Source organism: Panthera leo, chromosome A1, assembly GCF_018350215.1.
Source record: "Panthera leo isolate Ple1 chromosome A1, P.leo_Ple1_pat1.1, whole genome shotgun sequence".
NCBI lineage: Eukaryota > Metazoa > Chordata > Mammalia > Carnivora > Felidae > Panthera > Panthera leo.
In genome coordinates this window covers 166,350,169-166,361,763 of record NC_056679.1, presented here as the reverse complement: position 1 = coordinate 166,361,763, position 11,595 = coordinate 166,350,169, and the positions used below count along the sequence as shown (strand labels likewise).

The following is an 11,595-nucleotide window of genomic DNA, read 5'->3' as shown; positions in this document are numbered from 1 at the left end:
CTTCAAAAATGTGATATAAAAAAATGTTAAAAATTCAGTTAGTAAAGACAGCAATCTCTTACAACCACTAAATAACTATCAGCCTTATTCATTTTCTACTTCCTGTGTGTTCCTAGAGGTCTGGAAATTTTACTTCCATTCTGGCCTGACAAACAATATTGGAATGTAGTCTTAAGCAATTTCAAACTGATTGAACCTGTTCGAGATTTGGTGCTATCTTAAGTCGTTTCCTGACATGGGATTTAGCAGTAACAGAAGAACAACAAAACAAAGCAAAGCAAAACAAAACGAAAAACCTTTAGGTGAGTCCTCTTCATTTACCGTTCAGTAAATAAAACTAACTAGGTTAGTGTTGGGAAACAGTCAGAATACAGGAAATCTTCAGAGACAGGAGGACAGAAAGAAAAGAAACAAAACAAAAAAACTCCATAATAGTACTTTAGTCTTTCTTCATGACAAAATACCATAACATCATATTAGTATATAGATATACATATAGATATAGATAGCATAATATATATATATATAGCATATATATACCATTATATATATGTAGCATTATATATATAGCATATATAAATATAAATACACACACACACACACACACACACACACACACACACCTTCTCTCTTCAGAAAGTAAAAATAAGGGGCTTCTAGAATCACTTCTTGGAAACTCACTTTCCCCAGAGTGCTTTGATGTTCTTTTGAATCATTGATACTTTTAATTCCAATAATTATTCAAGCTGGAAAACTTCAAATCAGTTCTTCTTTAAATTCTGTCCCTCCTCTCCCAACCAGTGATTCATGAAGCTCTCTCAATGGTAGCCCTTATTTGCATCGATCAAAACCTTTCTTCTTATTCATTCTAACATTCAGGCCCTCATTATTTCTGTTCTGAACCACTGAAATAGTGTCTAAATTCTGTCTTCTAACTCTGGTTTACCCTCGTTTCACACCAAACTTCACACACAGCTCCAAGGTCATTTTGCTACAATACAGATCCCAACAAGTTAAGCCTTTGCTTTGATATTACGATGTCTCCCAACTTCTTTAGACAAAAGTCCAAACTGTAGTCACCATTATATTATTTTATGTTGCCAAGGTTTTTGCAGTTTATTTCATGGGTCTACACTGACAAGTTCCAAAATCTTGCTACACTGACAAGTTTCTTGAATCTCTCAATATCTCTTCCAGGGAAATAACTACTTGTCATAAGTGAAGCAGTATAAAAGTTACCTTTTGTCTAAAATTGTACAAGGCATCATGAGTTCAGCACTTCCCACTTCTATATGTGTAAATAAATACAATGCAACATAGTAGCCTCTCAAAAAAGTTATTGTATTAGGTCATCAAGGAAAAGGATAATATTTCATTCATGCCACAATGCCCTAGGCAGTTCCCTAATTGCATTAAAGGATTTGGGGTGTGACTATGCCTGTAGAAAATGCACTCTCCATCAGAAACAACTAAAAATTTATTCAATCCAAGTGCTATAGAAAAAAATTCAGGAGCTGAAAAGTAGCACTATGGATACCAATGCTGATATCAGACAGTCCAAAGTTCTATACCTGAATCTATCTCCAATTTAAAAAAAAAAAAAATTTACATTTACTTATTTTTTGAGAGACATAGAGAGACAGAGCACATGTTGGGGAGAGGCAGAGAGAGAAGGAGACACAGAATCCGAACCAGGCTCCAGGCTCCGAGCTGTCACCCAGAGCCCGATGAAGGGCTCGAACTCACAGACCGTGAGATCATGACCTGAGCTGAAGTTGGATGCTTAACTGACTGAGCCACCCAGGCGCCCCTATCTCTAACTTTGTGATAGCAGTCCAGCTACCCAAATTAGGTATCATTTCCTAATCTGTAAAATGTTAGTACCTACAGATTATACTTTCAGATATATTCGTTAAAGTTCAATGAGTAATAGCAATTGTTATTATTAACTGAATTTCAAAAATCTCTCATTTATAGCCATTTGAGTACCCCTTCACTGAAATTTCTATTGAGGGCCACCTTAGGAGGAGTTCATCAGTAACACTGTGTTAGTAACTTTATTTTATATTTAGAAGTTTATAAATACCAACTAGATTTAGAACCTGGATCTAAATTTCTCTCCTCTTTCAACTGCTTATATCTGAAGATAGGGATTTTTAAACAAAGGGTATAAACATTTGAATTTCTTTTCATATAGAAGAGTCATCTTTTAAACTCTCCAATTTTGGATTTAGATCATATAGATCCTTCTTTACATTGTTTTGAGTAGTTCTTTATGTTCCTGGTATGTTCTCATACATAATAAACCTAAAAGAAGAATTTTGCCTTATACACATATAAACAGTCTCCTAATTAATGGAAGGAAAAAGGAATGCCAAATAAGGTTCTAGTAAAAATTTCCTGGTATACATATATATTTCCTAGTATACTTAAAAGAGGTTGAATCTATTTTTTAACATTTTGTTGGATGCCATATTTTTATTATTACCTAATTATTTTTGTTTAAAGATGGTATTTTAAGGACAGTTTCATGATTGCTGTCATTTATGATTGTGACTATGAATAATTGTTCTTCAAATCTGCCATGCTTTGGTAAATTTCACCACTACAGAGAGTATTTAGCATAACAGTTATAAAGTAGGATAGTGTGTCTCTTAATTCAACATGTGCCTTGTTTCTATATGTCTTTAATTTCTTTCCTAAAATATTTATTGTGGTTTCATATGAAAACAGTCTATTACCAAAAAAAGTCTAAAGTTTTTATATGAATAAAATTATCCTTTTTAGTCTACAAATAAAAAATTACATGAATGGAGAAAGAACAATGTTTCTGGATAATTAGAAAAAAATCTTAAAAAGCAGCTAAACACAATGTTACTAATTCTCTACTAATGCCTCTTCCTTCCTTAAGGTATAACATAAATTCTTGTTTAATAAAAAGTATACGTTTAGTGTGCATTGCCTTCTAGTTTATGTTATCTGAAAACTCCACATGGTTTTCACCGATAACTAATCAGTGGGTTAATCTAAATGCTTACTTAAACAGAATATGAATTGTGATTCAAGCATTGTACTAGGTTCCATTTGTCAACATTTTATTCTCTAATAGGCTACCACAACATTTAAGTTTTCATCATTAGTAATCTAAAATTTCATTTCTTTTAATATTTATACTTAGATATATGGGGCGCCTGGGTGTCTCAGTCCTTAAGCATCCAACTTTGGCTCAGGTCATGATCTCGCGGTTTGTGAGTTCAAGCCCCGCGTCGGGCTCTGTGCTGACAGCTGAGAGACTGGAGCCTGCTTCAGATTCTGTGTCTCCCTCTCTCTCTGCCCCTCCCCTGCTCATGCTCTGTCGCTCTCTGTCTCAAAAATAAATAAAACATTTAAAAAATTAACATTTATACCTAGGTATAAGCCAGAGGAAAAAATCCACCTACATATTGTTTTATCAGAGACTTGTCATATGATGTTAATAAGACTAGAGGGATACTGAAAAGAATGCTGATAGCTTTAAATCTGACAGAAGCTAAATCTATTTACTTTTGCTTCAATTTTTGAAGTATAATTATCTAATAAAATTACATAATTCACATTACAAAGTTTGCCTTATGAAATTTGCAGTTACTTACTTTGAATTACATCCTTATGTATCAATGATCTATCACTGTAATGCTTAACTAAATTTTGTAAAAACTTATAATAGTAGTTCAATGAACTGAGAACAATATTTTATAACATTGTAAGCATACCAGATAGGGAATATCATTGATATATTTAAATTGGTGATAACTTTAACTTTTCATGCAATTCAAGAAATTGGATTTTCACAATCTTTTTTAAAAGTTAAACAGCTGAACAAGCTAACAAACATAAAAGATGTCTTTTAAAAAGAGGTTTCATGTCTGCAGTCTATTAAAAAAATAGATGATCTTTACTTCAATATAGATTAATTGTGTTACCCCTAGGCCAAATGATATTTCTCTCAAGGACAAGATATTAGTTAGGGAGTCCAAGGTTCATTTTGTTAGCTAAATGAAAATAAATTGGTAACAACTTAGAGTTAGCATCTAAGAACTTACAGAGAATCACTGTAACTTGAAAGGGAGATTAAACATTCTATAAAGACAGATATCTCTCTCCAAAATGCAAACCTGTCATTATTTCTGCCAATCATATCTGTAAATTATTAGACACATAGACACACACAGACACACACAAATTCAATGTTCAGCCAGCATGTTCCAGTGTAATATAAGGCCTTATTACTACTGATTTGTTTTGTTAATTTGTTTACTCTATGCTTATGCCTTTCTAGTCACTGAATTATTTTGATTATCAACCCTGCTTATATATATATATACACATATATACATATGTGTATGTATCTGAATGAAAGAGATCACACACTACGAAAAATCTCTCTGAAACATGTAATTAATACTAAATGAGAACAGAGACTAAAACTCTTCCAAAAGTGATGTCTATTAGAATGCAATTCTATGTAAAATAAAATAATATAAATGTAATAAACTTGCTCCTAAACAGGCTTAAAGAACATTTTGGGTAAATACAAGATTATGTGGGGTAGAGAGAAGAGTCTGGAGAATAGGGTGTATACAGAAGACTTGAAGAGTCATTGCCATTTGGTGAGTGTAAAAAGAAATACTTGGAAGTAACACTAAAGATCTTTGAATCAACTGAAGAGAAAAGGCTCTCCCTGGGAGTCAATGAGAATCATTGACAATAACTGAACAGAGAATAGGTGAACAGAGAATAATGGGATCATTAGTGATTGAGGAAGATTTACATCACCCACACACATAAAGGGTTCAAGAAGAATTTAGAAAAGCAGGCTACATTGTTCTCATTCAGCTTCAGTGTTTATGAAGACAAAATATCAGTAAATTGAGTTCAAATCTGCTCTCCAATTCCACAGGTAAGAGTCAGAGAAACATTTTTCACTCTTCAATGCAAATATTCTCTTTTCTGACAGCATGACATTACTAATTTTTTTATATATGTGTATGAAGAAGGTTGGAATAGTAGATTCTGAAAGTAATTAATAGAATTTAACTTACCATGAATCTTTATCTTACTCTCCATGAGAAGAGTTGGATAGATATACACATACACAAAAAAAAGTTGAGCTAGATTAGTTCTTCTATTCAAAGCTAGGGAATAGGAATCAGGTCATAGTTGAATATAGACCTAATTTTGCTACTAAGGTCAAAGTTAATAAATGCTTATAGCTCTGGGTATAAAAGGAAAGTCTAGAGAATCAAGCAGAGTTGACATATCAAAGCTCAACAATGGGTCAAAAGTGTTGGCAGTTAGGCTGAATAAATAAGTAACGAAGGGGAAACGGCCAGCAGCTTATGGAAGTAAGGAGCCAGAATCAAGTGAAGAACAAGGTGTTTTGTTTTGTTTTGTTTTGTTTTCTAGCACCAGTATCCAGATACAACAAACCCAATCTATGTTGACATAACCTGAGCTAAATAGCTTTTGGTACTTTGAGATCTCACATTGTGGAGCCCTGCAAATAAGATGAAAATGCTGTAGGTTTTGAATTCAGTGAATGAAATACATCAAGAGAAAAATAAATACCACAAAATATGCTAAGAAATTCCAGATTGTTCTCCCCAAAGAAATCACGTGATATGAAAATAAGTTCTCTTCTGAAGCAAAAGAAAAGTCAAACAAAGGGAAATGTTGCTAATTATCTTTATCTGGGAATTTCATCAAAGACTTAGCATTTTGGGGTTTGTGGTTAACATGATTCATTTCTTATGTCCATGCTTTGCCTAGATTTTCTTCAGTTGCCCTCTAATTAGTGCTTAAGAAATTATGGTCAGCAATTTTAATGGTTTTGAACCCAAGGAAGAGGAAAAATCTTTTTAAAAATACCAGTTGTTCAATCATATCTTTTGGTAATATAAGAAACAACATGGCAAGAGAAGTTTGATTGTAAAGTGTCCACGTCCACTCACAGCCCCACTGTCTTCTTCTGTGTGTGCTCTAGTGACCTGTATCTAACTGGTATTGATGGAGTCTGGAAAAGCTAGCTACTCCTAGCACAGTGTTCTTTAACTATGTACTTCTTTTCCATAATTCTAAGAGCTCTTGAAATTTGATTTTCAATCTGTTTTAATTTCTTTAAATCTCTCAAATAGAATTTATTATTGAGGGTTCCATGGGGTCCTCATTGATAATGAGTAATTATAAAGCATTATCAGGTTAATGATGTTGTAAACTGTGATTCAGATCTCCAATGCAAAGAAAACAGCTTCAATACATTAAAAAAAAAAAAAAAAAGAAGGCACTTTGAGAGCTGTGGGCTTTGGTGCAAACACAGCCAAGTCCAAGGACCACACCATGCACAATCAGTCACGAAAATGGCACAGAAATGGCATCAAGAAACCAAGTCGCAAAGATATGAATCTTTTGGGATCTTAACTTAGACCCGCAGTTCCTGAGGAATAGGTACTTTGCCTAGAAGCACAACAAAAAGGGCCATAAGAAGATGCAGGCCAACAACGCCAAGGCCATTAGTGCACATGCTGAGGCTACAATGTCCTCATCAAGCCCAAGGAGGTCAAGCCCAAGATCCCAAAGGGCAGTAGCCTCAAGCTCAATTGACTTGCCCACATTGCTTACTCTCAGCTGAGGAAACACGCTCATGCCCACATTGCCAAGGGTCTCGGGTTCTGCCAGCCAAAATCCAAGACCAAGGCAAACAAAGGCCCAGGCTGCAGCTGTGACTCTGGCTCCAGCTCCTGCTGTGGCTCAGTCTTCCAAAGGTGCCCACTCCCCAAGAAAGGCTCCAGTGTAGAGGTTTCTGTTTGCCAATGTGAGGATGGAAGGACTGGTGTGACACCTGGGCTTCTGTCAGCATGGGGCTGGTGTCCTGTGCTCTTTGTACAAATAATTATTTTTTTAGAATTTCTCACAATTTTGCTAGTTCCTTATTTTAAGGAAATTTACATATTTAAACAAATCTGCCTGTGGGTAAAATTTTACCTCTGAGTTGTTTGGAAGAATAATTAACTGTGTAAGTTTTGCAGTGAACTTAGAGCAAATATGAAGTGCCACCTAAAAAAACTGACTGATAAAGAATAATCAAAGCACAAGTTCAACCTGAGAAAAACAAAAAAAATCTACTTATATAATGTTCAGAAACAGTCTTGAGCATAGATGAGAAATATTTACCCATGCACAGCATTTTCTATAAAGACTGAGAAATATTAATAGTAATTCTATAATTCTATAGCTCTGTGATTGCCAATCTAAAAAACAAATGAGAAAGTCTTATGTATGAATTAGGAAAGTATCTGAGCTATAGAAAGAAATTGTAAAAAAGCTTTTCACTTAAAAGAGTCTCATAAAAATTAAATAAAAGATAATTGCCTCTTTTGCATGGAATTTTAAAAGATCAATGTAGAAACAACCAAGGCAACCAAAGGCTCAGAAAAGTCTCTTTTTATTTTAGTCTTCTCCCCCTATTTCACCCACCCCCCACCCCACTTTCTTCTGTAAGCCTCCAATTTGTTCTTGATATTTATGAGTCTGTTTCTGTTTTTTTGCTCATTTGTTTGGCTTTTTTAGATTCCACGTATAAGTGAAATCATATAGAATTTGTCTTTGTCTGTTATTTTATCTAGCATAATATCCCCCAGATCCATCCATATTGTTGCAAATGACAGGATTTCATTATATTTTATGGCTGAGTAATATTCCATTAGTTATCTGTCTATATATCTATCATCTATCTATCTATCTCACATCTTCTTTATCCATTCATCTACTGATAGACATTTGAGCTGTTTCCATATTTTAGCTGTAGCAAAAAATGCTACAATAAATATAGGGGTATATATATCCTTTCAAATCCATTTTTTTTAGATAAATACCCAGCAATGAAATAACTGGATAGTGTGGTATTTCTATCTTTAATCTTTTAAAAAACCTATGTTTTCCATAGTGACTATGTTTTCCATAGCGCCAATTTACATTCCCACCAACAGTGCACAAAGTTTCCTTTTTCTCCACATTATCACAAACACTTGTCATTTCTTGTCTTTTTCATATTCGTCATTCTGATTGGTGTAAAGTGATATCTTAGTGGTAAATCACCTTCTTTTCCAGTCATAAGTCAACTGTATACACCTATGTTCCATTCCATTAGAAAGTAGTAGTTAAATCAACTGCACATTAGAAAATCCTAGATTTTTTTAAAAGTTTATTTTTTTATTTGGAGGGAGAGAGAGAAAACACAAGGCAGAGAGAGGTAGAGAGAGAGTGGGAGAGAGAGAATCCTAAGCAGGCTCTGCACTGTCAGTGTACAGCCTGATGCAAGGGCCCAAACTCATGAACTCATTAACTCATTAACTCAAGAACTGAGAGATCATGACCAGAGCTGAAGTTGGACACTTAACCAATTGAGCCACCTAGGAGCCCAGAGAAACTCCTAGATTTGTAAGTACCCAAGACCATGTTCCCCCCATGAAGAGTCTAATGTAATTATTTGGGAAAAGGGCTCAGAGATTATTAATTCTCAAATAGCACCCTGATTCTAATGTGCAGAAAATTTAGGGAATCATTGCATTAGATGGAGCAAATGGCAATTCTATCAGTTTATTCCATGCTGGACACTGTGGTAATATCTTTATTGTATTATCTCATTTAATCCATCTAGCATTTCTACACTGCAGAAATTATTCACCTCATTTTGCTGTTGATACCAGCAGAAAATTTAAATAAATAACTCGCCAAAAGCAACACAACTAGAAATGTTGAAGCAAAGACTCAAACTAAAGCTGTGTAATTTTAAAGCCTGCAATCTGAAGCATTCTTACTATCTAATTTCTACATCTAGGTTACAATAATAGAATCTTCCTTGTTTTTTTCCACTCCCTTTTGGCCCAAATTTGTCATATGTCATGAATCCGGGGACTGTCTTTGCTTCTTCAGAATTAGGTAAGATGTGAAAAAACCTAGAGGAAAATGTAAAAACTTTTAGTCTCCACCAGCATCTGATGAATAGACATGTTTTGTGAGTTGCAGAAGATATTTAATATTTTTCTTTAAATTATTGAAGTATATAAATATTGGAAATTTTTGCTTTAAAATTAAATTACAGTTTCTCTTTGAAGTTATATGGGGCGCCTGGGTGGCTCGGTCAGTTAAGCGTCCAACTTCGGCTCAGGTCATAATCTCACGGTCCGTGAGTTCGAGCCCCGCGTCGGGCTCTGGGCTGACTGCTCAGAGCCTGGAGCCTCTTTCAGATTCTGTGTCTCCCTCTCTCTCTGCCCCTCCCCTGTTCATGCTCTGTCTCTGTCTCAAAAATAAATAAACGTTAAAAAAAATTGAACTGTTTGGATAGCCCATTCATTCTTTAGTAGGATGTTCTTCATTCTCCAAGTATTTGTTACCTTTCCAAATTTTTTCTTGTGGTTGATTTCGAGTTCATAGCGTTGTGGTCTGAAAATGTACATGGTATGTTCTTGATCTTTTTGTACTTACCTAGGGCTGGTTTGTGTCCCAGTATATGGTCTATTCTGGAGAACGTTCCATGTGCACAGGAGAAGAATGTATATTCTGCTGCTTTAGGGTGAAATGTTCTGAATATATCTGTTAAGTCCATCTGGTCAAGTGTGTCATTCAAAGCCATTGTTTCCTTGTTGATTTTTTGATTAGATAATCTGTACATTACTGTGACATTGTGTCCATTGCTGTGGGATGTTGAAGTCACCTACTATTATGGTATTACTATCCATGAGTTTATGTTTGTGATTAATTGATTTATATATTTGGGTTTTCCCACATTTGGCACATAAATGTTTATAATTGTTGGGTCTTCTTGGTGGATAGACCCCTTAATTATGATATAATGCCCTACCTCATCTCTTGTGACAGTCTTTATTTTAAAGTCTAGATTGTCTGACATAAGTATGGCTACATCGGCTTTCTTTTGTTGACCATTAGCATGATAGATGCTCCATCCCCTCATTTTCAATCTCAAGGCAACTTTGGTCTAAAGTGGGTCTCTTGTAAACAGCATATAGATGGATCTTGTTTTCTTATCCATTCTGTTACCCTATGTCTTTTGATTGGAGCATTGAGTCCATTGATGTTTAGAGTGAGCACTGAAAGCTATGAATTTCTTGCCATTATGATGCTTGTAGAGTTGGAGTTTCTGGTGGTGGTCTCTGGTCCTTTCTAATCTTTGTTGCTTTTGGTATTTATTTTATTTTTTTTTTTTCATCTTCTCTCCCCTCAGAAAGTCCCCCTTAAAATTTATTGCAGGGCTGGTTTAGTGGTCACAAACTCCTTTAATTTTTGTTTGTCTGGGAAACTCTTTATCTCTCCTTCTATTTTGAATGACTGCTTTGTTGGATAAAGAATTCTTGGCTGCATATTTGCCTGATTCAGCACATTTAATATATTCTGCCACTTCTTTCTGGCCTGCCAAGTTTCTGTGGATAGGTCTGCTGCAAACATGATCTCTCTTCCCTTGTAGGTTAGGGACTTTTTTTCCCTTGCTGCTTTCATGATTCTTTCCTTGCCTGAGTATTTTGTGAATTTGACTATGATATGCCTTGTTGATGGTTGGTTTTTGTTGAATCTAATGCAGGGTCCTCTGTGCTTCCTGGATTTTGATGTCTGTGTCTTTCCCCAGGTTTGGAAAGTTTTCCGCCATAATTTGTTCACATAACCTTCTACCCCTATTTCTCTCTCTTCCTCTTCTGGGACGCCTATGATTCTGATGTTGTTCCTTTCTAATGAGTCACTGATTTCTCTAATTCTTAAATTGTGCTCTTTTGCCTTAATGTCCCTCTTTTTTTCCTGCTTCATTATTCTCTATAAGTGTGTCCTCTATATTGCTGATTCTCTGTTCTGCCTCATCCATCCTTGCCTCTGCAGCATCCATCCGTGATTGCAGCTCAGTTATAGCATTTTTTATTTCATTCTATTTTTTACTTCTTTTATCCCTGCAGAAAGGGGTTCTAATCTATTTCTGACTCCAGCCAGTATTCTTATTATTGTGATTCTAAATTCTGGTTCAGACATCTTGCTTGTATCTGTATTGCTTAAATCCTTGGCTGTCGTTTCTTCGTACTCTTTCTTTTAGGGTGAATTCCTTCATTTTGTCATTTTGAAGTGAGAAAAGGAATAAGTGAGGTAGAAAAATTAATATTAAAAATTAAAATTAAAAAATATCAAAATTAAAAATTTAAACACACACACACACACCCCAATCGAATAAATGATGCTAGATCCTAGGTGTGTTTTGGTCTGGGTGTTGAAAGTGGTTTGACAGATTAGATTTTAAAAAGGCAGGGGGGAAAGAAAATCATTGAGAATTTGAAAAAATTAATACACTGAAGTAGACTAAAATGAGACGATGGGAGTAAAATAGAATTTGAAAAAATATACATAAAAGTAAAGAATAAAGTAGAAGAAATAAAGAAAATTAATAAAAATTAAAAATAAATTTGAATCTTTTCTTTTTCTGCATTCAAGAAAAAGAAAACAAACAAAAAAGAGAAAAAGATAAAAAAAAGGAAATTGCTTGAAAATTTGAAAAAGTGAATA

At 34.6% G+C, this 11,595-nt stretch overlaps 1 pseudogene; it reads left to right on the top strand.

Moving 5' to 3' along the window:
* The first annotated feature begins 235 nt into the window (after positions 1-235).
* Positions 236-6,832, top strand: LOC122230334 (annotated as a pseudogene).
* The last annotated feature ends 4,763 nt before the right edge of the window (positions 6,833-11,595 follow it).